Raw genomic sequence first — 20,510 nt, 5'->3', positions numbered from 1 at the left:
CAGCCCACTTTTAGGTGAAAACCCATATCTTGAGATCTGCTTAACCAATTTCAACCAAATTCGGTGCGTAACGTTCTTTTCATGTTTCTATGTCATAGTGCGAAAATGGGCGAAATCGGATTACAACCACGCCTATTTTCCATATGACACCATTTTAAATACCACTTGATTCTTTCACTTTCCACTATGCAAATCAAGCAACAATGATTATATCGGCGTAAAACTTTGCGTGAATAATGCAATTAAAGTATGCCACCTTGCGGCCAAAAATTGTCTAAATCGAAACTGTTCAAACCCTAAGTACTAAATATGTGGACCCCAGTGCCTATAGTTGACCTTCTACCGAAAATATCAGTCAATCCACAAAGAAATCTCAAACGAGTATACCATTTGACTTTGCGAGAGTATAAAATGTTCGGTTACATCCGAACTTAGCCCTTCCTTACTTGTTTCTTTATTATCTTCGGATTGAAAATGATTGGATTCATTAGCCTAGCGGTTCCTTTATTTTTGGGTAAATAGAAACTTTACTTTTTCATAAAAGAAACGAGTACGCGGATCACCAATATTGAGCGACGATATCAGTAGAAAATGTTATCAAGAAGAAATACCTATTAAGATGTCTGGGACTTTTTCGATTAGCATTTGATGAAATTATATATTCATTCTTTATTATAATTTTTAAAGTTAAACTTTATATAAATTTATTTACGTACACTCAAAGCTCTGTCCGAGAAGTTGTCAAGTAACTTTTAGGGAACGTTTTTAAAAACCATTTGAATTTTTGAAAAACTAAAATATCAAAAAATTTTCGAAGGTTCCAGCAGGATTTAAATGCACCCCATACTTAACAAGAGGTGTTAAAATTTAATCTTCTTTTTTTTTAAATGAATGGGCAGTAATTTACGAAAATACTCAAACTTTTCCAAAAATTTAAAACATATTCGAAGTTTTCAATACTTTAATGGACCCGTGTATCCGATAACTTCAATAACTTACTAATATCGAGCTCATCAACAAAAGTAATATTCTTGCATCCACTGCTGGGTAGTCCTTTAATATGAAGTAGTATGGGTAGTGTTAATCTTTGTTTGTATATAATTATGAACAAGAGTAAATAAAATAAACAAAAAACGCAAATGTATATTACACTGCTGTTACTGCAAAGTAAACATATCGACAATTAATGAGTGGCAAGTGTCTACTAATTAAAATTCAAATGCGCTTTTGTTGCAATAACACAAAAGTGAAAAAAAACCATCAAAAGCAAAAACAACCTTAAACAAGCTCATTCAGAAAAAGCTGATAATTTAAAGCAATTTAGTTTGTTTCATTAATAACAAAAACGATTTTTCTATGTTTCGTAATTGGAAAACAATTTAATTATACTCATAAATTATGCAAACCCATGCTTAATGTGTTGTGCGCCATTTAAAATTAGTAGGTTGCAGCAGTTTTTAAGAAATTAGCATTTGCAATTAAAAAATATTTACTGAGTGCACACACAAATATACACTAGCAATAATAAGTAATTCCTATTTGTTTTTATTTCAATGGGTTTTTATGATTGATAAAACCAAGTGATGTTGCATATGGTGTTAAATGGTGATTTATTGCAATAAATTAATGGAGTTTTTAGTAGTCAAGCGGAGTTTCTTTCTAGTACAGTTATCAGTACTCACAATCTGAGTGAAGTTGTGATACAATTTTCCTCTCAGTTCATCGTAACCATTTTTAGTAAACAGAGATCTTTTTACTTTTGCTGCTTTCTCTTTCCTTATAAATAAATTTGAGTTTCCATATTTCCTTTTATACATACCATACATCGAGAAATGTGTGGAATTCTCGATACATCCACTGATGTCATACTGTAAATATATGTAATCGAAACTAAGAAGTATCTCTAAATAGCTAAAGCTTTTCCATGAAAGAAATAAGTAAATACGTAAACAAGATAAGACCGCTATTAAAAAAACTTAGATTTTTATTGCTGAAAATATATCCAGGTGTTCATCATCATTTTCCTCATAAAACTTCACAGAACAGTGAGCCTCACCGTGGATTTTTTCGTTAACGATACAGCAGAGTCACTGCTAAAAGAATTTTATTAACTCCATATCCAATTTCAATGCAATTTAAGTATATTAGAAAATTAGGTACAATGTGTCATATTTGTGGTTTTCGGTCAAATTTCTTGTGCCTTATACTACTGGGTTTACAAGACCTAACCGGCCGCAAGATTAAAATGGTGTCTTTGCTGCAAGTCTTTACTGTAGATATACAAGCGTTTTCTGTAACGGTTTAGATGCTGATTGAACACTACCTATTATTTACCTTTAAATCTTGTTAAATAATCAATCCCGAAGAAACTTTCGAAAAACGCTCAAAATATGAAGTTTTGTATGCAGTACAAATTTGGGGTTAGCTTGGTCAACTACCGTCAATCAATCGACAATTGTATTATACCTATGCTTCTGCTATGATGTGAGTTCTTGTAGCTTATTATTGCCCTTATAGCTCCTACGACACGTCATTGCTGGAACAAGTGAGAGTACGGTTTAACTCAATAAATATATTTAAATTGCAAATATATCAATATAAAATAGTTAGTGAAACAGTTCATGTTCAAGACACGCTAATGTCGACAGAACACAGCTGTAGCTGCAGCATCTGTGAAGTATCTGCAGTGGCCTAAGCCGTAGGGAGTTCCAATATTCACTATCAGCTCTCACTCTATTGAAATTGAGTAGACAGACTGTCCTTTTTACCAAAATAAGAGATCAAAGAAGCATAAGACTAAGTATCTCAGTCGAGTACTAGAAATCAAAATTACCATCATCTGTTCAATCCTCCCGAAAATCTTATCCAAAATAAAAATCGACAAAAGTATACATTTGCCATAAAGAGTTCACGGAAGAAAATCTGTAAATCCGAGTAGGAAATAATTCAGAAAAATTGGAAGGAATTAATGATCTATTACGGGTTTTTCCGTTGTAAAATTAGTTTCAGATATTTAATTGGTTTTTCTGCAAGTCAGAATTAAAATTTCGTTTCTTTTTAAAGAAAAACACACATTCTTGTGTTACCAAATATTGTTTTTGTTTTTCGACGTCAACATCGACGTTATACCGAATATAGCAATCTTCCAATTTTTATACTCTCCCAAAATGTTACTACAATGTATAACAGCTTTGTTCACCTAACAGTTGTTTGTATCACTGGAAACTAATCGAGATAGCTATAGAGTTATATAAAAGTGTATAAATAATCGGATGAAGAAGCAAGTTGAAATTTGAACAGTCTGTTTTTAACTGATAACTTGAGTAAAAATTGAGATATCCTGATGAAACTCACTACATGTGTTGCTTGGCACGCAAAACGCCATTAAACGAAAGTTTAGAAAGTGCCATAACCATGCGCTTAACTCATATACAAAAATGTAATTTCGTACAGATAATCGCATTAACAAGAGTCATCTGTGGGCTTAACATTTTAAAAGTGGGTATGGCCCCGCCCCTATATGGTTAAATGTACATTCAATCCCATACATACATCCCCATATAACGGTTATGTTGAAAACTACTAAAAGTGCGATAACTCACTGAATAAGTGAGCCTATACCTATAACATTTCAAAGACCCAGACAACAAATATGTGGACCCCAGTGCATATGGCTGGTTTTTACCAAATATCGATCAATATGTGAGTTTTGGTACTGAAATGCGGGGAGAATATTTTTGTGATGACTAGATGCCTTTTGCCAAAAGGAGGGCCAATCCTTCCCTTAGCCCCTTTATTCCTAATATAAATATTTTCGAACTTCTCGTTGACTTTAAACCGCATCCATCGGTCAATATGTTAGAAATCTGAATGAATTTCAGAAAGAATCTCTTTCTAATGCTAGTGTATTTTCTTTCCTGTGATTATAAATAATGAATGCAATACTTCCTACTTTTAATTAAAATAGTATATTCGAAAATCCCATACATTAATTTACCTTGCCACAGTATAAAATGTTCGGTTACACCCGAACTTATATTATATCTGTAGGACTCATTGTTATTTGCTCAAAATAAGACTCAATCTTGGCGTTTGTTGTTTATTTTCATTTGAACCAGCATTCCTTGGCATTTATTTTTCTAAGATTTTAGCTTTCAAATGTTGGCCGGCGCTATGGCTCAGATGGTCCATCCGTTGAGTCCAATTTTCCATAACTCGTTCGACCCCTTCGACTGGTAATTGGTGATGTTTTGCTCCACAGGAAAAAGTCTTGCGATGTGATATCACACGATCTTGGTGGCCAATCGACCGGCCCAAAACGTAAAATTATCTGCTCACGGAAGTGTTCTCTAAATAAATTCATTGATTGATACGATGTGTGGTAAGTGGCCCCGTTTTGTTGAAACCAAATATCGCCAAGATCACGAGCTTCAATTTCAGGTATCAAATAGTCGGTTATCATGGCGCAATAATGGTCGCCATTGACGGTTATGTTCTGACCAGCAACATTTTTAAAGAGATATAGCCCGATTATTCCAGAGGCCCACAAACCACACCAAACCGTTTTTTTTTCTGAATAAAATGACAGCTCGTGATATCTCTTCTACATACCCATTGAGCCAGAAATGGGTCTCATCGCTGAACAAAATTTGGCCCGAAAACTTCGGATCTTCTTGGAACTTTTTAGGAGCCCATAGAGGGAAGCGATGTCACTTGAGCAGTTCTTGCACAGCTGTATTTTGTACGCTTTCAATTTAAGATCTCGGCGTAAAATGCGCTTAGTCGTTCAATACGTCAGTCCGAGTTACTGCGAACGACCCCGAATCGACTCTCCACGGTCTTCGTGTACACTCTCAGCTACGGCCGCTATATTTTTTTCATTGTGTTCTGGACGTGATCTATTCGGTCAAATATTGAATACTGGGTCTCAAGATGGGTGATGACCGATTATGTTGGCCATAAGTTGAGCGAAGCGGCGTAAGTTTTTTTATTCTGAATGAAATGATACTGAACAAAAAGAGTATCATATCTTGACAAGACTCATACGCAATCTGTCAATAAAGGCTATTGAAAAATGTACCTCCACTTGGATCACCTATTATATAATATATTAGATATAATAGTGACTGGTTTTGTGTTCTACTACTGGATAGCTGGGCTTCGTGGGAACTTGGCCAGCGCTGGGCTACTATCGGTTCATACGCTGTCGCAAAATTCGTTTGGCCCAAGATCGATCGTAAGCGATCTAGTGTGCTCTTTGCCCTCAGACCTAGTTGTAGGGCCACACCAACTGCATAAACTGTATGGAAGAGAACGATAGCTCTCACCAAGCCGATTTCTGATAACAGCAGCATTTTTAATCCAAAAGTACGGTATATTTAACGTATGAAAATTCGTTTGAAGCATTTTTCCTCAAAGTTCCAGAACATGCATCATTAAAATACTACGAACTTTCACGACTAGCCTTTTTTTAAGTATTTGATGCCAGGTAAGTTAGATGATTTTCCAAATTTCAAAATACTGTCGGATGTCCTTATCAAATAATGTTTAGATAAAAATTTCAAATGTTCCGCCATTGAAAAGCTACTCCACTGTAATATGCATAAGTACGTTATGTCATAAAGTATATTTGTAGGTATGTCTTATACATATATGGATTGCTATAAAGGCACCAAAATCGCCTTATTGCCCAACTTGGGACGCAATGGCATGTGCTGAATGTATTAAACACGTCTAGACTATAAAACCGAAACGAAACGCTGCAGATACGAGTACTTACTCTATAAAGTTACATTCACCCATTCAAACATACATACTTACATTCATACACAAGGATATTATATATGATACATACACACACACATAAGTGTATCCGTAAGTATATGAATAGATTTATGTAAAGGTAGTATGGCATAGCTATAAAAAATAAGTGCTGAAACTAAATAAAATGCGCTCGCATGCACTCCAAAAGTAATCAAAAGCAGTTATTTAACACTCATAGATAACTCAAAACTACGAGTATTTAAAGTGATGGTAAAGTAGTAAAACAGCTGCTTTTATGAACGCGCTGCTGCACAAAGCATAAGAAAGGAACATAAGAAAACTAAAAAACAAATACGAGTAAAGAGAAAACAACAAAAAAGCGAAATAAATTAATTCAATATTATACATGAATGTAACTCGTAGTCGCAGCATATAGATTGCAAGTACTTAGGCACTTTGCTGTGTGGAACTACATAAGTATTTATTTAAATAATGTAGAGATTTTTATGAACCTACAACACGCACATCCAATCATCGTTATAAAACATGCATGTTTGAAAGGATATATTTCTGACTTCTTCCACCGTTCCCTTTCCCCTTGCCATATGGCCACTTGCTGAAACCGCCTTAAAGAGCGTCAGATGGTGGGGGTAAATCTGAACATGTTTACAGTTGAATGTATTTAAGTAAATTGAATGCAATGCCACAAATTACACCACACCGAATGGACAAAAGATGAGGACAATGAAGAAAAGGTTTCCGCTTACAACAAATACACCCACTGGTCAAACAAATGTTCATGCCGAATCGCAAAAACTCAGTTAGAGACGTATATACACACATAGATATAAGAGGACGGTCCAATAAGTACTTAGCCCAACCGCCCAATGACGTCACTACCAAAAGAAAGAATAATAAAAATTTACTAACTTGTAGTACATTCTCGTACTTTCACAGCAAAACCAGATTCACTGATTTGTTTTACCGGATTTTAGAACAGATTTTGAACAATGTAAAAATATTAATTTCGCGCAATTATTTAATTCCTATTTTAAAAAGAAACACGATAACGCATTAACTTCTGTTGCACTTCATCTAATAAAGTTGCTCAATGGCCAATGCGATGCCATTGATTGATCGTATCTCAGCAAGAAGTATCGAAATAGGGAATGTTTTGCAAGTTCCACCTTGAGCCTCCAATTAAAAAAAGAAACAGAATTCCCCTTGCCGTAAATTATTTTCTGTTCATAAATTATGTAAGTAGAACATTGCGAGAAACCGTCGCTGCCAATTCTATAATATGATACTTCATTCCACGATTTATATCAGTGTTGATTAAATCAGATGCACTTCGATTTGGTGAACTCATACCGAACTTATTGGTAAATTCGCAACGACAATTCAATCATCCTCAATAGCGAACAATGCATCATTGTACATTGCGTCACTGAATTATGTCGTTAGATCGATGTTGGTACAATATATCATCAGTCATCGAATCTTTGTGATGATAGCACAACATTTGTGATCGGGCCGGAAAGCATTTCGTCGGTACTATAGCGATTAGTAGACGAATTTGTGTCCCTGTGCAGTACTATGTTGCTTCTGCAGGCATACTCTCCCAATGATTGTCATCTTCTAACAAGCTTAGTTCAAGGTATGCATCTCATCATCCTTGATAATCTTTAATTTTTATTTATTTTTGGCTTTTTTTTATTTCACAATTGTACCTAGTATATAAAAACAAAATAGTAACAAACAATTATTTTCTAAATACAAAAAAAAATAAAATACTTAAAACTAAATGTTAATGGAATTCATTTGTTGCTACTGTTCTCTTGCTAGGTCGGAAGGCTTCTTACGTTTCAACCGGATTTCTCGCCCAATAGTTTCGATGGTCTAGAAGCCTCCTCATTAACGTGCTATCTATGCCTCTGTTAGTGAGACTTTGCAATTTTGATCATTTCATTTAACACTGAATTCACGGCTAGATCACGGAATTCAGCAGATCTAACGGATCAAAGAGCATTAACTAAAGTCCTTAGTACCTTACTTTGAAAGCGCTGAATGCAGGCAATAGAGCTTTGACTTGAGCAACCCTATAGTTGGGTTCCGTAGGCCCAGACTGGCTTTAGAACTTTATTGTATATTAACAACTTGTTTTGGACTGATAAACTGGATCTCCTGCCAACTAGGTGGTAAAGCTTGGCAAATTTCATATCAAGCTCAATTCTTTTTTTTTTACATGCTCTTTCCAGCAAAGCTTAGCATCTTAGGTGATACATAGGTACTTAGCACTGTTTTTATGTGAAGTATTATTTATATTAATTGGACGATATGCCTATTTTTTCAATGAAAGTCGACGTGAATTGATTTGGATACGCCAGTTAGATGCCCACTTGGTAATCTTTAAATAACAATGATCTGGTGACATTAACCAACAACAGTCGCAAATAAAAGCAGTACGACTCAAACTATTTGATTTGAAAAAACGGGGCATGCCTCAACTATTGTGTGTGAAAAAATGTTTTTCCACCTACACCAGCCTACACTTCCACCGTCACCGTTACGAACTATTGCTCCATTCAATGCATTCTTCAGATTTGCCTCAGTAAAACTTTTTTTTTAAAGGTGAGAAAGTTTCACGCCGGGCAGGAATTTAAATAATATCAAGAGGTCGCCGCCATTGAGGCCTACTATGCAGGGCTGCAGACAACGTATTTTTAAGACGGGTCAAAGAAGTTAGACAAGTGTATTGAGCAAGAAGGAGATTATGTTAAAAAATAAAGCGCCATTTTTTTCCAAAATTTTCATTTTTACTTGTAGGTTAAGTACTTATCGGACCGCCCTTGTATGTGTAATGCAAGCTCAAAACTGCCTTCAAGTTTATCTCTAGCGTAGTCATCATTTCAATTTCGCTTCTTATGGCTTTAGACTAATACATTTACACATAAATTTGGTTATGCAGGGAAAGTCCTTGAAATACCCTTCAGTGCTATAAACAATGACAGTTGTGTACGTTGCGAGACAGTGCGAAATACAAAATGATTTCGTGCTTTTTTATGGGTTTAAAGCTTTCAAATTCAAACAATTCGTTTGCCTATTCTATTGATCAGCTTGTTTGGTTGTTTGGAGTATGTAAATTTGCATGTAAGTCGGAAGGCCGGAACGAACGGACCATATGAGCAATGAGCAACGTGCCAATAACACTGATAACTTTTTTGGTTTTACTCCTATTTACATGTATAGAATAATAGATGTTCAAGCTGACATGAAAATAGTTAATTTAGGTTGGGACTGGTTTGATTATTGACTTGCCCATTATTGGCTGAGTCTAAGTTTTAAACGCTTTAAAAACGTCAAATATTTTGTAGACCCGATACTATAACTGTATTTTTTGTTAACTCATGAGAGCGTAGTATAGTTTTATATCACCATAGATAAGGCTTACTTCAATTTTTCTCCCACAAATTATCCTGCTGTAAGCAAACATTTAAGTTCATGTTCCAAATCTCCGGCCCCAAAAAAGACCGGGCTAATACCGTTGATAATTCCGAAAGAGCTACTCTAAAATCTGCACCAAATTGTCACACCACATATTTTCCTAACCTCAATTAAGTAATAATATAACATATAAATCATATAACCCTATTTTTTCACTGGAACATATATGTAGCTTATTGAGTAAAAATTTTTTAATGAAATTATGAATAAAGTAGTGATCATAATTTAAAATACAACTTTCCCGATTTCATGTGAGTATTTCATTGAAAAATGGAACTTGGACACACTTTGCTCTTAAGCGATAGAATACTTACTTTTTCCCACTGGGATCAATCATTGGCTTCTCCCGCTTGGTGCCTCTTTCGACACATGTTTGCATATGTATATCCCGATATGCGTTTTGTCGCTGGCAAATAGGCACAACCACAAAGTGAGATAAACATGGAAAAATATTTGCATTCAGTCACAAACACAACTCTGACAACAACAACAACTCACAACAATCGAATGCAAATTTCACTAAATATTCATCGCAATACAGTCCATCAAATGATGGCGTTTGATTGAAACTATTGTCTTTGCCTGAAATATTTTTCTCTCCGGCGAGTATTTTCATAGTGCTAATTTTCTATGGCCGACACTTCATACATATTTTATATCCGCACACGAAGTTTGTAACACCCAGAAGGAAACGTCGGAGACCTTATAAAATATATACATAAATGACCAGCATGATGAGCTGAGTTGCTTTAGCCATGTCCGTCTTTGCGTTCATCTGTATGTATATATACGAACCCTTAGCTTTTAAGCTATCGTTCTGAAATTTTTTATTGCTTAAAACAACAATGTATTCCCCGAAGAAATTGTTCAGATCAGATCACTATAGCATATATGTAGCTGCCATATTAACTGAACGATCGGTTGCTTGGAAAACTATTTCATTTGACGAGATATCTTCAGGAAATTAGGAATGATTTATTCTTTAAGCAACAATGTATTCTCCGAAGAAAATGTTCATATCAGATCACTACAAGGTGTAATTCAAAAGTTTCAGGACTTTTATTAAAAAACGAATATTATTTGTTTTTTTTTTTGAAAAATTTATTGGTCGCCTTCAAAATAGTCTCCTTCCGCCTGAATACAACGTTTTGCATGTTCAAGAAGGTTATCGAATGACGCTTTTGGATGACATCGACGTCAGAATAGCGGTTTCCTTTAATGGCCAAATGTAGTTTTCCGAAAGGGTAGAAGTCGCACGGTGCCATATCAGGTGAATACGGAGAGTGGTTGAATGTTAAAATTTGATTTTTGGTCAAATAATCGGCCACATGCGTCGATCGATGAGACGGCGCATTATCGTGCAACAAACGCCAACTTCCATCTTCGCGATATTCTGCCGAATGCGACGAATACGTGCTACTAAACACTTCAAAACTCCAAGGTAGAATACCGCTTTAACATTTTGGCCGGGTGGAACAAATTCTTTGTGGACAATCCCCTTGGAATCATAAAAACAAATCAGCATTGTCTTCACTTTTGACCTCTCCAGGCGCGATTTTTTGGGTTTCGGCTCATTTCTCATTTATGTCCTCACGACCACTTTGAAAACTTTTAAACCACTCGTGCACTCTTATACGGGATAGACAATCATCGCCATAAACTTGTTTCATCATTTGATGAGTTTTGGTAAAAGTTTTACCAAGTTTAAAACAAAACTTAATGTTGGCTCTTTGTTCGATGCTCATTTTCCGACCGACACTACAAATGTAATGTCACATGTAGCGCGATATCTTAGCTGTTATACAAGTCAGCTGTTATATAATTTTTATACGACAACACTGAAGAATACAGAATTGAGGGATAACAATTTCAGACAGATGGCGCCACTTGAAGCCGCGTTGAATTGTATCTTGTATATCACATAGTGCCGTTTCACATTGGGACTCAAAAGAGTCTCATACCAGTTTATTGTGGGCGAGGGGACGACGAGGAAAGACGAAGGGACCGTGCCACTCGTGTTCAGGTGGCACGCTTTGTGTTCTTGTTCGTAACAGCTCGCTGCTATCCTTTTCAGCATTCCTTTTCACTTTCAAATTCTTTGAATGGTTGCAAGAGCGCTCGGTTTCAAATGAATTCGATCGCAAATTTGAGTTCTGTTATCTATTTTTGTATGTAATATGCAAATACGTATGCATAGAACAATAGAAATATTATGACAAATTGTAAATAAGGAGAAAATTAAGGAATAGATTATGGAGTAAAGAAATTATGAATTTTTAATACGGAGTAAAGAAATTATGAGTTTTTAATACTTAAAGATTAGGAAATTCCTATTATAAATTTGGCCTTGAAAATATTAGTAGCGGATATTCAATACATTCTTGTGGATTAGGAAATTCCCGTCTTTAGTATTTCTTTGAAACTATTTAGCGGGTAGGTACTTGTATTATGCATATTGTTCTACCATATTCATGGTAATTCATTGCAAGCAAAATGTGTGACCATCATCTCAACATACAAATGAAATACGCAGCACGCAGTGTTGCGTAGTCGAACCGCACAAATATTTACGAAAATTTTGTGAAAAGAAATGCAGAAAAACTAGACTCGAGTTGCTGGACTCTTTTTGACCGTGTGAATGCCCAGAGCGACACCAAAAGAAAATTTGAAAAGCATCAGACTCTTTTGAATCCCAATGTGAAACGGCACATAGCTGCCACACAAATTGAACAACAGTTTTTAAAAGGGACCTTTGTATATGTGAAGGGTATTATACCCTACAAGAAACTGCTGATGGGTTCACAAATACACTCACATTTGATATGTCAGTACTGACGAACAGTTTACTTGTCAGCTGACCGTTACTGTTATTTTGTAAACAGAACTATTTTTGAATTATATTGCTTACATGTGTAAGAATGAAAAACCATATCAAAAAGGGACGCATAAAATTCCATATAAGTTTCTCAACAACTGCGCAAAACAATTTTACTGTTCTTCTTGCCACAAACGAAAAATGTTGCACGCTTCTGTGCAAAACTCTTTTGGGTTTTTTGTTAAAAATATAAAATTTTATGAAAGAGAGGTGTTTTCAAATATAATATACATACGTAAGTTAAATAAGTTTCAAGTAAAAGTATATATTTAGTTAATTTACATTTGCATTTTTAAATTCAGAACTATCCACTGATTGGAGAAAGACGTACGCAGAGCTATTGAGAGGAGGAGAAGGCATCAAGTGAAAATTTATTTTTATATTTTCATATTTTATTATTTAATTATATTTTTTTTGTTGCATTCCTTTTTATATTTAGGTATATTATTATAACTAATTTTGATTAAAAGTTTGAAATTTATTAAAGAAATAAAAATTATATTATCTACTGCGCAAAATAATTTTTCACTTCTGATAGCTTTTCAGTTATAACTGACAATTTTCAGCTATGACGGATTTATTGTCAGCAATGACTCAGAAAAAGACATTAGAGTGAGCAGTATAGATATATAGTGAATCAATTCCGAATACCCATGTGTTAAAGAGAGACGCAAGTTCACACACATACGTTTGTTTACATCAGTTTTTGCACAAGACTCTTAAGAAAATGATAGAAACTTTGTTCTGCGCGCTGACAAAATTTTTTCAGCTATGACTGTCATATTACCCATCAGATGACCGTCACTGTTCTTGTAGGGATAGCTTCGGTGCAACCGAAATTAATGTTTTTTCTTGTTTTATCTGCCTATGTACCTCGTATATACAAGTACATATATAATAACCGTGTCATGTGCGGAATATACTCGCAATAAAGACACAAATGTACGTAAATATGTGTTTATACGTATTTTCGAATGCGAATGAGCATCTCTAGAGATTTTTCGTTTTTATGGTTCAGCAAATCTGTGCGCTCTACTTAAACCATATTTAAATTTTCTCACCAATACTTATAAGACACGTTTCCTGCACCAGTAATTTCTATATGATATACCCTACATGCATATGTACTATGTATGCTACTCGCATGCATTCCAGTAGGAATTAGTTGTCGTAGGTAACTTAATTTGGGCAGTTTCAGAGAGAACAAGTAAGGAAGTGCTATGTTCGGTGTAACCCTACCTCTAGGTGTTGGCAAAATTGTATATTAAAAAGTATGGCGAAATAGTTGAACTTTATTGTTCGACGAAATCGTTAATGGATTACAATCATTTCGTATCTTATTAACTTATATTGAAGTTCATGCACTCTCTTGATCTTAACATTTTTTAATAGCGCCAACGAAAATTGTATTAAAATCATCCTTAAATGAGAAACATGGGATATAAACTCATCCAAAGAGGATAATTTATTATATTGAGTTGATGTGGAAAACGTTAACCAGAGGATTGAAATTCTTTATATTAGGAATATGAGGTCTAGACCAATTCCATTCATATTCAGTGGCAAACCAAATAATTTTAAAGGTAACTTGTCCATTTAATTTATTTAAATTATCACAAATTTTGACCAACCTGTATGGTTTAAAGTTCAGTGGAAAGAAGAAAATAATTACAAGTATATAAGGTATCTCGGGGACAGAGAGAGGGAAGGGCAGACTGCATTAATTTTGACATTGCTCAGGTATACTTGAGAACATATTTTCAAGCAATTTTATAAACACACACACTGAACGACCTATTCGTCATAAGAATTGATAGAAAAACCTAAATGGGAGTGAGGGTAATTTGTATACGAGTATATGGTATAAGACCAACCGGAAATTTGAAAATTGTATATTAGGCATATGGGCTCCAAGGGACGCATTGGCATTTTAGACACAAAGATACATTGTTATTAGTAAAACACGCTCTCTCGTTTTCACTAAGATAACTTACATCTTGGCCAATGTATAGGACCTTGAATAGTTTTAGTTCGATTTGGACAATTTTTGATCATAAGGTGGCGTACTTCGAGTGCACTATTTGTGAAAAGTTTTATCCCGATATATTCATTGTTAATTAAAGTTGTCAATATAATAGTACAAAAAAAATTTGGTTGATATCGATTGAGTAGGTCCTTAGATCTGGTTTTTCTCCTAAATGTTGGCGGTAGTATTCTCATTGTTTAATTTTGACCCCGGCTCCTATAAAGCCTTCTCGTATCATCTCGGGTGTAAAATTTAATGTCTCTAGCGTATTTATTTATTGATTTATCGCGGTTTTAGTAGTTACCAGAACCGTTAAATGGGGAGTGGGATTATCATCCGATTTCATCCATTTTACAGGGTGTTTAAGGATTTTCTTGTGAGCGATTGAGATATTGTGTACATTAATCTTTTTAGAGGGCGTACCACGCCAATTTTTCCTAAATTTTTAGCCCACAAATGCCACGAATGCCCCCTGCGACAACCGGATTTCAACTCGTCCTGTAGCAACATGTTGCAAGAGTATAAAAATTAAAATGATTTTTCGATAAGAGACGATAAAGGAGAATCAGAATATAAAAGCTGAATGTCACCTTCAATTTACTAAAAAAAATTATTGCATGCAAATCGTATATGGCATTTTTATACTACATCAAATAACAAAATATATAACGACCTCTAATAATCACTTAATATTAAACATGGACTATATGATATTCCTAAGCAACCCGCAATATCTCACCAATAATATCTCCCATGTCGTTGTTAGTGGATAAATATATTTTCCTGTCTGAAATCCGACGCGAAATTAACCTCCAAACGAAGCTCATGGCGATAGCGATTGCGGTTGTGATGGCAATGGTAGTGGCGTTGTCGCTGCCGGTAGTAAAAGTAGCGATATCTTCGTTACGTTTCAAAATTTACATAAAGAAATCTCTTTTTTCCTGCACAAGCCACGTGCTTACCCTTGCAGAACCATTGTTATAGTATTTGAGTTAAAATTTCTTATTTCCCTGTATAAATATAGAATATATATGATTAAACATACATACATATGGCGGTAAACTTTATTTTGTAAAACCGCTTGCTGAAACCAGGTCGGTACAAAATACCTACCTTCTTATTAGTATCTCCTGAATATCTGTAAATTGGTCTAATTGGTCTAGAGGTCTAATTTTATCCCTGGAATTTTAAACCAAATCAAATTAAATATAAACTAATTTTAAAAGAGAATATAATAACAGGCCCTTCCTCTTCTCAAACAGTTCAATTCGCTTACTAAAAATATACCAGTATAAAAAGAGTTCCTAAACATATTTTCTTTAATAAAACTATTAAAAATCTAATTGATAACGTCAATTCATTGATATATATTAGAGTTTCTTCTCAAAAATGATTTTAAAATCTTACCTAAATCTATTTAGTTTGATGCCTTTACCATATATTAATATTTCACATCTTTCAAAAGATGGTAATATTCCGAACAAAATATAATATTTTAAACCTAAAAAATTCCATAAACCTTCACATACTTTGATACCAACATTTTTATACTCTCGCAACATGTTGCTACAGAGTATAATAGTTTTGTTCACCTAACGGTTGTTCGTATCACCTAAAACTAATTGAGTTAGATATAGAGTTATATACTTGTATATATAATATAAATGATCAGGATGAAAAGACGAGTTGAAATCCGGGTGACTGTCTGTCCGTCCGTCTGCGCAAGCTGTAACTTGAGTAAAAATTGAAATATCTTTATGAAACTTGGTACACATGATTCTTGGTACCGTAAACGATTGCTATTGCAGATGGGCGAAATCGGACCACTGCCACGCCCACAAATCGCCATTAATCAAAAACAAATAAATTGCCATAACTAAGCTCAACAACAAGGTACAAGACTCTTATTTGGTATACAGGATCACATCTGCAGTGGCATCTGCAGTTGAAATTTTTTTTTTTAAAGTGGGCGTGGTTCTGACCCTTAATAGGTTTGATGTGTATATCTCCTAAATCGCTAAAGCTATAATAACAAAATTCCCTGAAAGCAAATGTTTTTACCTCCACCTACAGTGTAAAAATGGGTGAAATCGGGTGACAACTCCGCCCACTCCCCATATAACGGTACTGTTGAAAACTAATAAAAGCGCGATAAATCAAGCACTAAACATGCCAGAGACATTAAATTTTATCTCTGGGATGGTATAAGATGATTTTATAGGAACCACGTTCAAAATTAGATGGTGGGGGTGACACCGCTCACTTTTAGATGAAACCCTATCTCTTGGGATCTGCCTAACCGATTTCAACCAAATTCGGTACATAATATTCTTCTCATATTTCTATGTTATAGTACGAAAATGGATCGGATTACAACCACGCCTATTTCCCATATAACATCATTTTAAATTCCATCTGATTTTTTCACTTTCCAGTATGCAAATCAAGCAACAATGATTATATCAACGTAAAACTTTGCGTAGATAATAATACGTTTAAAGTATACATTGTGACCAAAAATTATCTATATTGAACCAACAAATCTGGAAACCAAAAATATCGGTCAACATAGAACAAGGCGGCAAGATCCACAAAGAAATCTAAAACGAGTATACCATTTGACTTTGCGAGAGTATAAAATGTTCGGTTACATCCGAACTTAGCCCTTCGTTACTTGTTATAATTCGTTTATCTTATCAATTACTGTATTGAATGAAACATTTTAAGGAGGGAGGCAACTCCCTCGAAAATATATAAGTATCACTGCATTCTATTTGTGAGAAGATCCTTGGGGCCTTTTCGATTTTCGAAATCTCACAACCCTATGCCCGTGTAGGTTGAATAACCCGAACCATACATGCAATCCAAGGAAAAAATGTTCTGAATCGATTATAGCTGATTTGTAGCGATACAAGCAATAGTTTACATTTTTATTTGGTTTTCAACATATGTATAAGTATGTACTTGCGACGCAGACACAACTGTAAAAAGCAAGCCCCTGGAAAATTTCCGGCGCGTGGTAAATATCAATACCTTAGCTGTATGTATTATATAAAAAATAATCAATCCAGTACAAACCCCGATAAGCGACGTTCATTTTTGCAATTGCTCACACACCGTAAGTCCTAACTAATATTAAAGAACGAACGACCAAAGGACGTATAACGAGCTATCCCGGTACTTAAAGCCCTATGGAATTATTAAATATAAAAATTTAATTTTTAAATACACAAAAATGGAAGAACTAAATATTTTTTCGTACTTAGTAGTAATATCGATAGCAGGAGCTGCACCATCTTTTTATCAAATCGGCCGTCATGATAGCAGTGATTTATTTAATTTCTCATGTATTTCAATTTATTTTAACTAAAACTGAAATTATTTTGTTATAGGCGATTTTCTAAGCGATTTAAGCTTGATTTTGATATCGCATTTCTTTTAAAAGATAGAAACACTCTTTGGAAAATACTACACTTCATGAATATGAAATTGATACTGTAGTACTTTTTTGTATTAACTATTTCAAATGGCTGAAAATATTCTATCTTCTTTGGTTTTGAACCGTACGACTACTACATCGGTCGTATCCAGAAAGTTATATAAATCGGTTCAGCCTAGAACTTTACCATACAAGCTGTACTTTTTCCTTAAGGGTCCTAAGCACGTACATACAAGATGCGTTCCAAAGTAAACAGAACTTTACAAAAAAGACAGAACAAATGGTTTTATCGGCAAAATCAATTAATTTTATTCAAAATAGTCTCCTTCTGCTTCAATACAGCTTTTTGCACTGTCCAAAACCATGTCGAACGAGTGTTTTAGCTCGTTGCCTGGAATGGCCGCCAGTATTCCGGTGCAAGCCTTTTGAATGGCCTCCACGTCTGCATAACGCTTTCCTTTCATCGGCAAATGCATTTTTCCGAAAAGTTAGAAGTCGCACGGTTCCATATCAGGTGAATACGGGGAGTGGTTGATTGTTAAAATGTGATTTTTGGTCAAATAATCGACCACAAGCGTCGATCGATGAAACGGCGCATAATCGTGCAAAAAACGCCAACTTCCATCTTCGCGATTTCGGGCCAAACACGTCGAATACGGCGCACCAAGCGCTTCAAAACTCGAAGGTAGAAACCGCATTAACAATACCCTTGGAATGATAAAAATAAATCAGCATTGTCTTCACTTTTGTCTTCTCCAGGCGCGATTTTTTGGGTTTCGGCTCATTTCTCATTTATGTCCTCACGACCACGTTGAAACCACTCGTGCACTCTGCTACGGGATAGGCAATCATCGCCATAAACTTGTTTCATCAATTGAAACGTTTCGGTAAATGTTTTACCAATCTTAAAACAAAATTTAATGTTGGCTCTTTGTTCGAAGCTCATTTTCGACCCGATGACAAAAACATACTGACACTTGAAACGCAATAACTTCACTTCCAATAAATGTCATGAAATTTTTATTGGAAGTCGATAAAGGATAGCAGATTCTAACGCACTTGTCGATATATAGATGGCGCTACTAGAGTTTACTTTGTTATTGTAATTTTTTACTGTGTAATTTTTTACTGTTTACTTTGGAACGCACCTTGTATTAGTAGCCAAGTGTGAGCCATTACTTGCCTTTAGATTTTAATTCGCCTTTTGCAACAATACATCTCTATGACCACATGGATGGAAAATTATATAATATTATATCACGAGGAAATTAATTAACTATCATATGCCTGCACGAATTCGATGGCGGACATGAACATAAGTACATATTTACCATAAATTATATATATATATATATATATCTAACTGTACAAAAGCGGATATTCAAACCCTAGTAACTAAATATAAGCGAAACTTAGCGCACATACAGTTATTTGAACGAGAAAGTCCTTTCCGCGACTTTGCAATAAAATTGTAAAATTATTAATCTCACTGCGTAAAAATTGTAGCTTAAATCAGTATCATTTGTATCACGTTTAATGCATTGCTAAGTACTGGCGAATCTGCACATGATGCGAGGACGTGTCTAATTGTGACCGTAAACACAGGAAGTCAGATTACTATCAATCTACTGAGGAGTAATTGTATTGGAGTAGAGTCGTCTTTAACTCATAAGCTCATTTCAAGAATATCCTTGATTCGCCAAGACACACAAAACACATGAGGGTTGTAGACAAATACATATATTCATTGGTTTTTAATCATTCATAACTACTTTAATAAAATGCTGTGTAATGATTATGTTAGTGGCCATATGGTAGCTCTGTATATTAAAAGTTTGCGTATAACGGTACTATATCAGCTATTGAAAGAAAACATTTTTGTTAAAAATTTAATAGGGATAGAAACCACTAAAACAATTTAACTAACACGTAAGGAAGGGATAAGTTCGTATGTAACCGAACATCTTATACTCTTACAGCTTGCAAGGATCAAAGCCGGAGGAATAAAGTAAGGTGTTGGCAAAACTTTATATTACAAAGATGTTGCGAAGGAATTCAACATTCATTATTCGACGAAATCGTGAATGGATAACGATCAGGTTTGGTATCTTATTAACTTATATTGAAGGTCATGCACTGACTTGATTTTAATAATAATCGCGTCAACGAAAATTATATTAAAATCATCCTTAAATGAGATATATGCAACATAAACGCATCCAAAGTGGCTAAATATATTATATTGCGTTGATGTGAAAACGTGAACCAGAGAATCGAAACTCTTTATATTAGGGATATGAGGTTTCGACCAATTCCATTCGTAATCAGTGGTATATCAAATCATTTTCAAGGAAACTTGTAGTGTTATCAGGAAAGGATTTGCTCTGAATTTTAATAACATATCTCACATATTGGCCGATCAAAAAACTTTGCAAGGGTTACACCAGAACTTGGCCCTTCCTTACTTGTTTTTAATTAAAATGTGAGTCCTGGGAGCTCAGGGTGGTGGTAATTTTCTTAGGTGTAGTATTATGGGTTATATTGAAATTTACACAGGTATCAAAAATTGTCAAATTGGTTCAATCATCTCTTCGTTAGACAACACAAGGTCGGGTAGTAATTCAAAACATTTAAATATTGTAGTATGGCATAAATATATGTAGTGAATATTTTTGCTAATACTTTTTTTCTGAAATCTGGCAACAACTTAAATTACATAGTCTACGACACAACATACCGCGAAGCATAATCTTGTATTGTATGAATCTTAGTAGAAGATAAGGTAATAAGATGGATCAATTTGTAGATGAAAATATATATGAAATTAACTCCGATCGTACTCCAGAATATCTTGAAATAGTTTCAAACATATTTCTAAGTTATTTTATACATTTTAAATGGGT

Source organism: Bactrocera oleae, chromosome 6, assembly GCF_042242935.1.
Source record: "Bactrocera oleae isolate idBacOlea1 chromosome 6, idBacOlea1, whole genome shotgun sequence".
NCBI classification, from domain to species: Eukaryota; Metazoa; Arthropoda; class Insecta; order Diptera; family Tephritidae; genus Bactrocera; species Bactrocera oleae.
The sequence above is the reverse complement of the archived record's forward strand: the minus strand, read 5'-3'. Positions refer to the sequence as shown.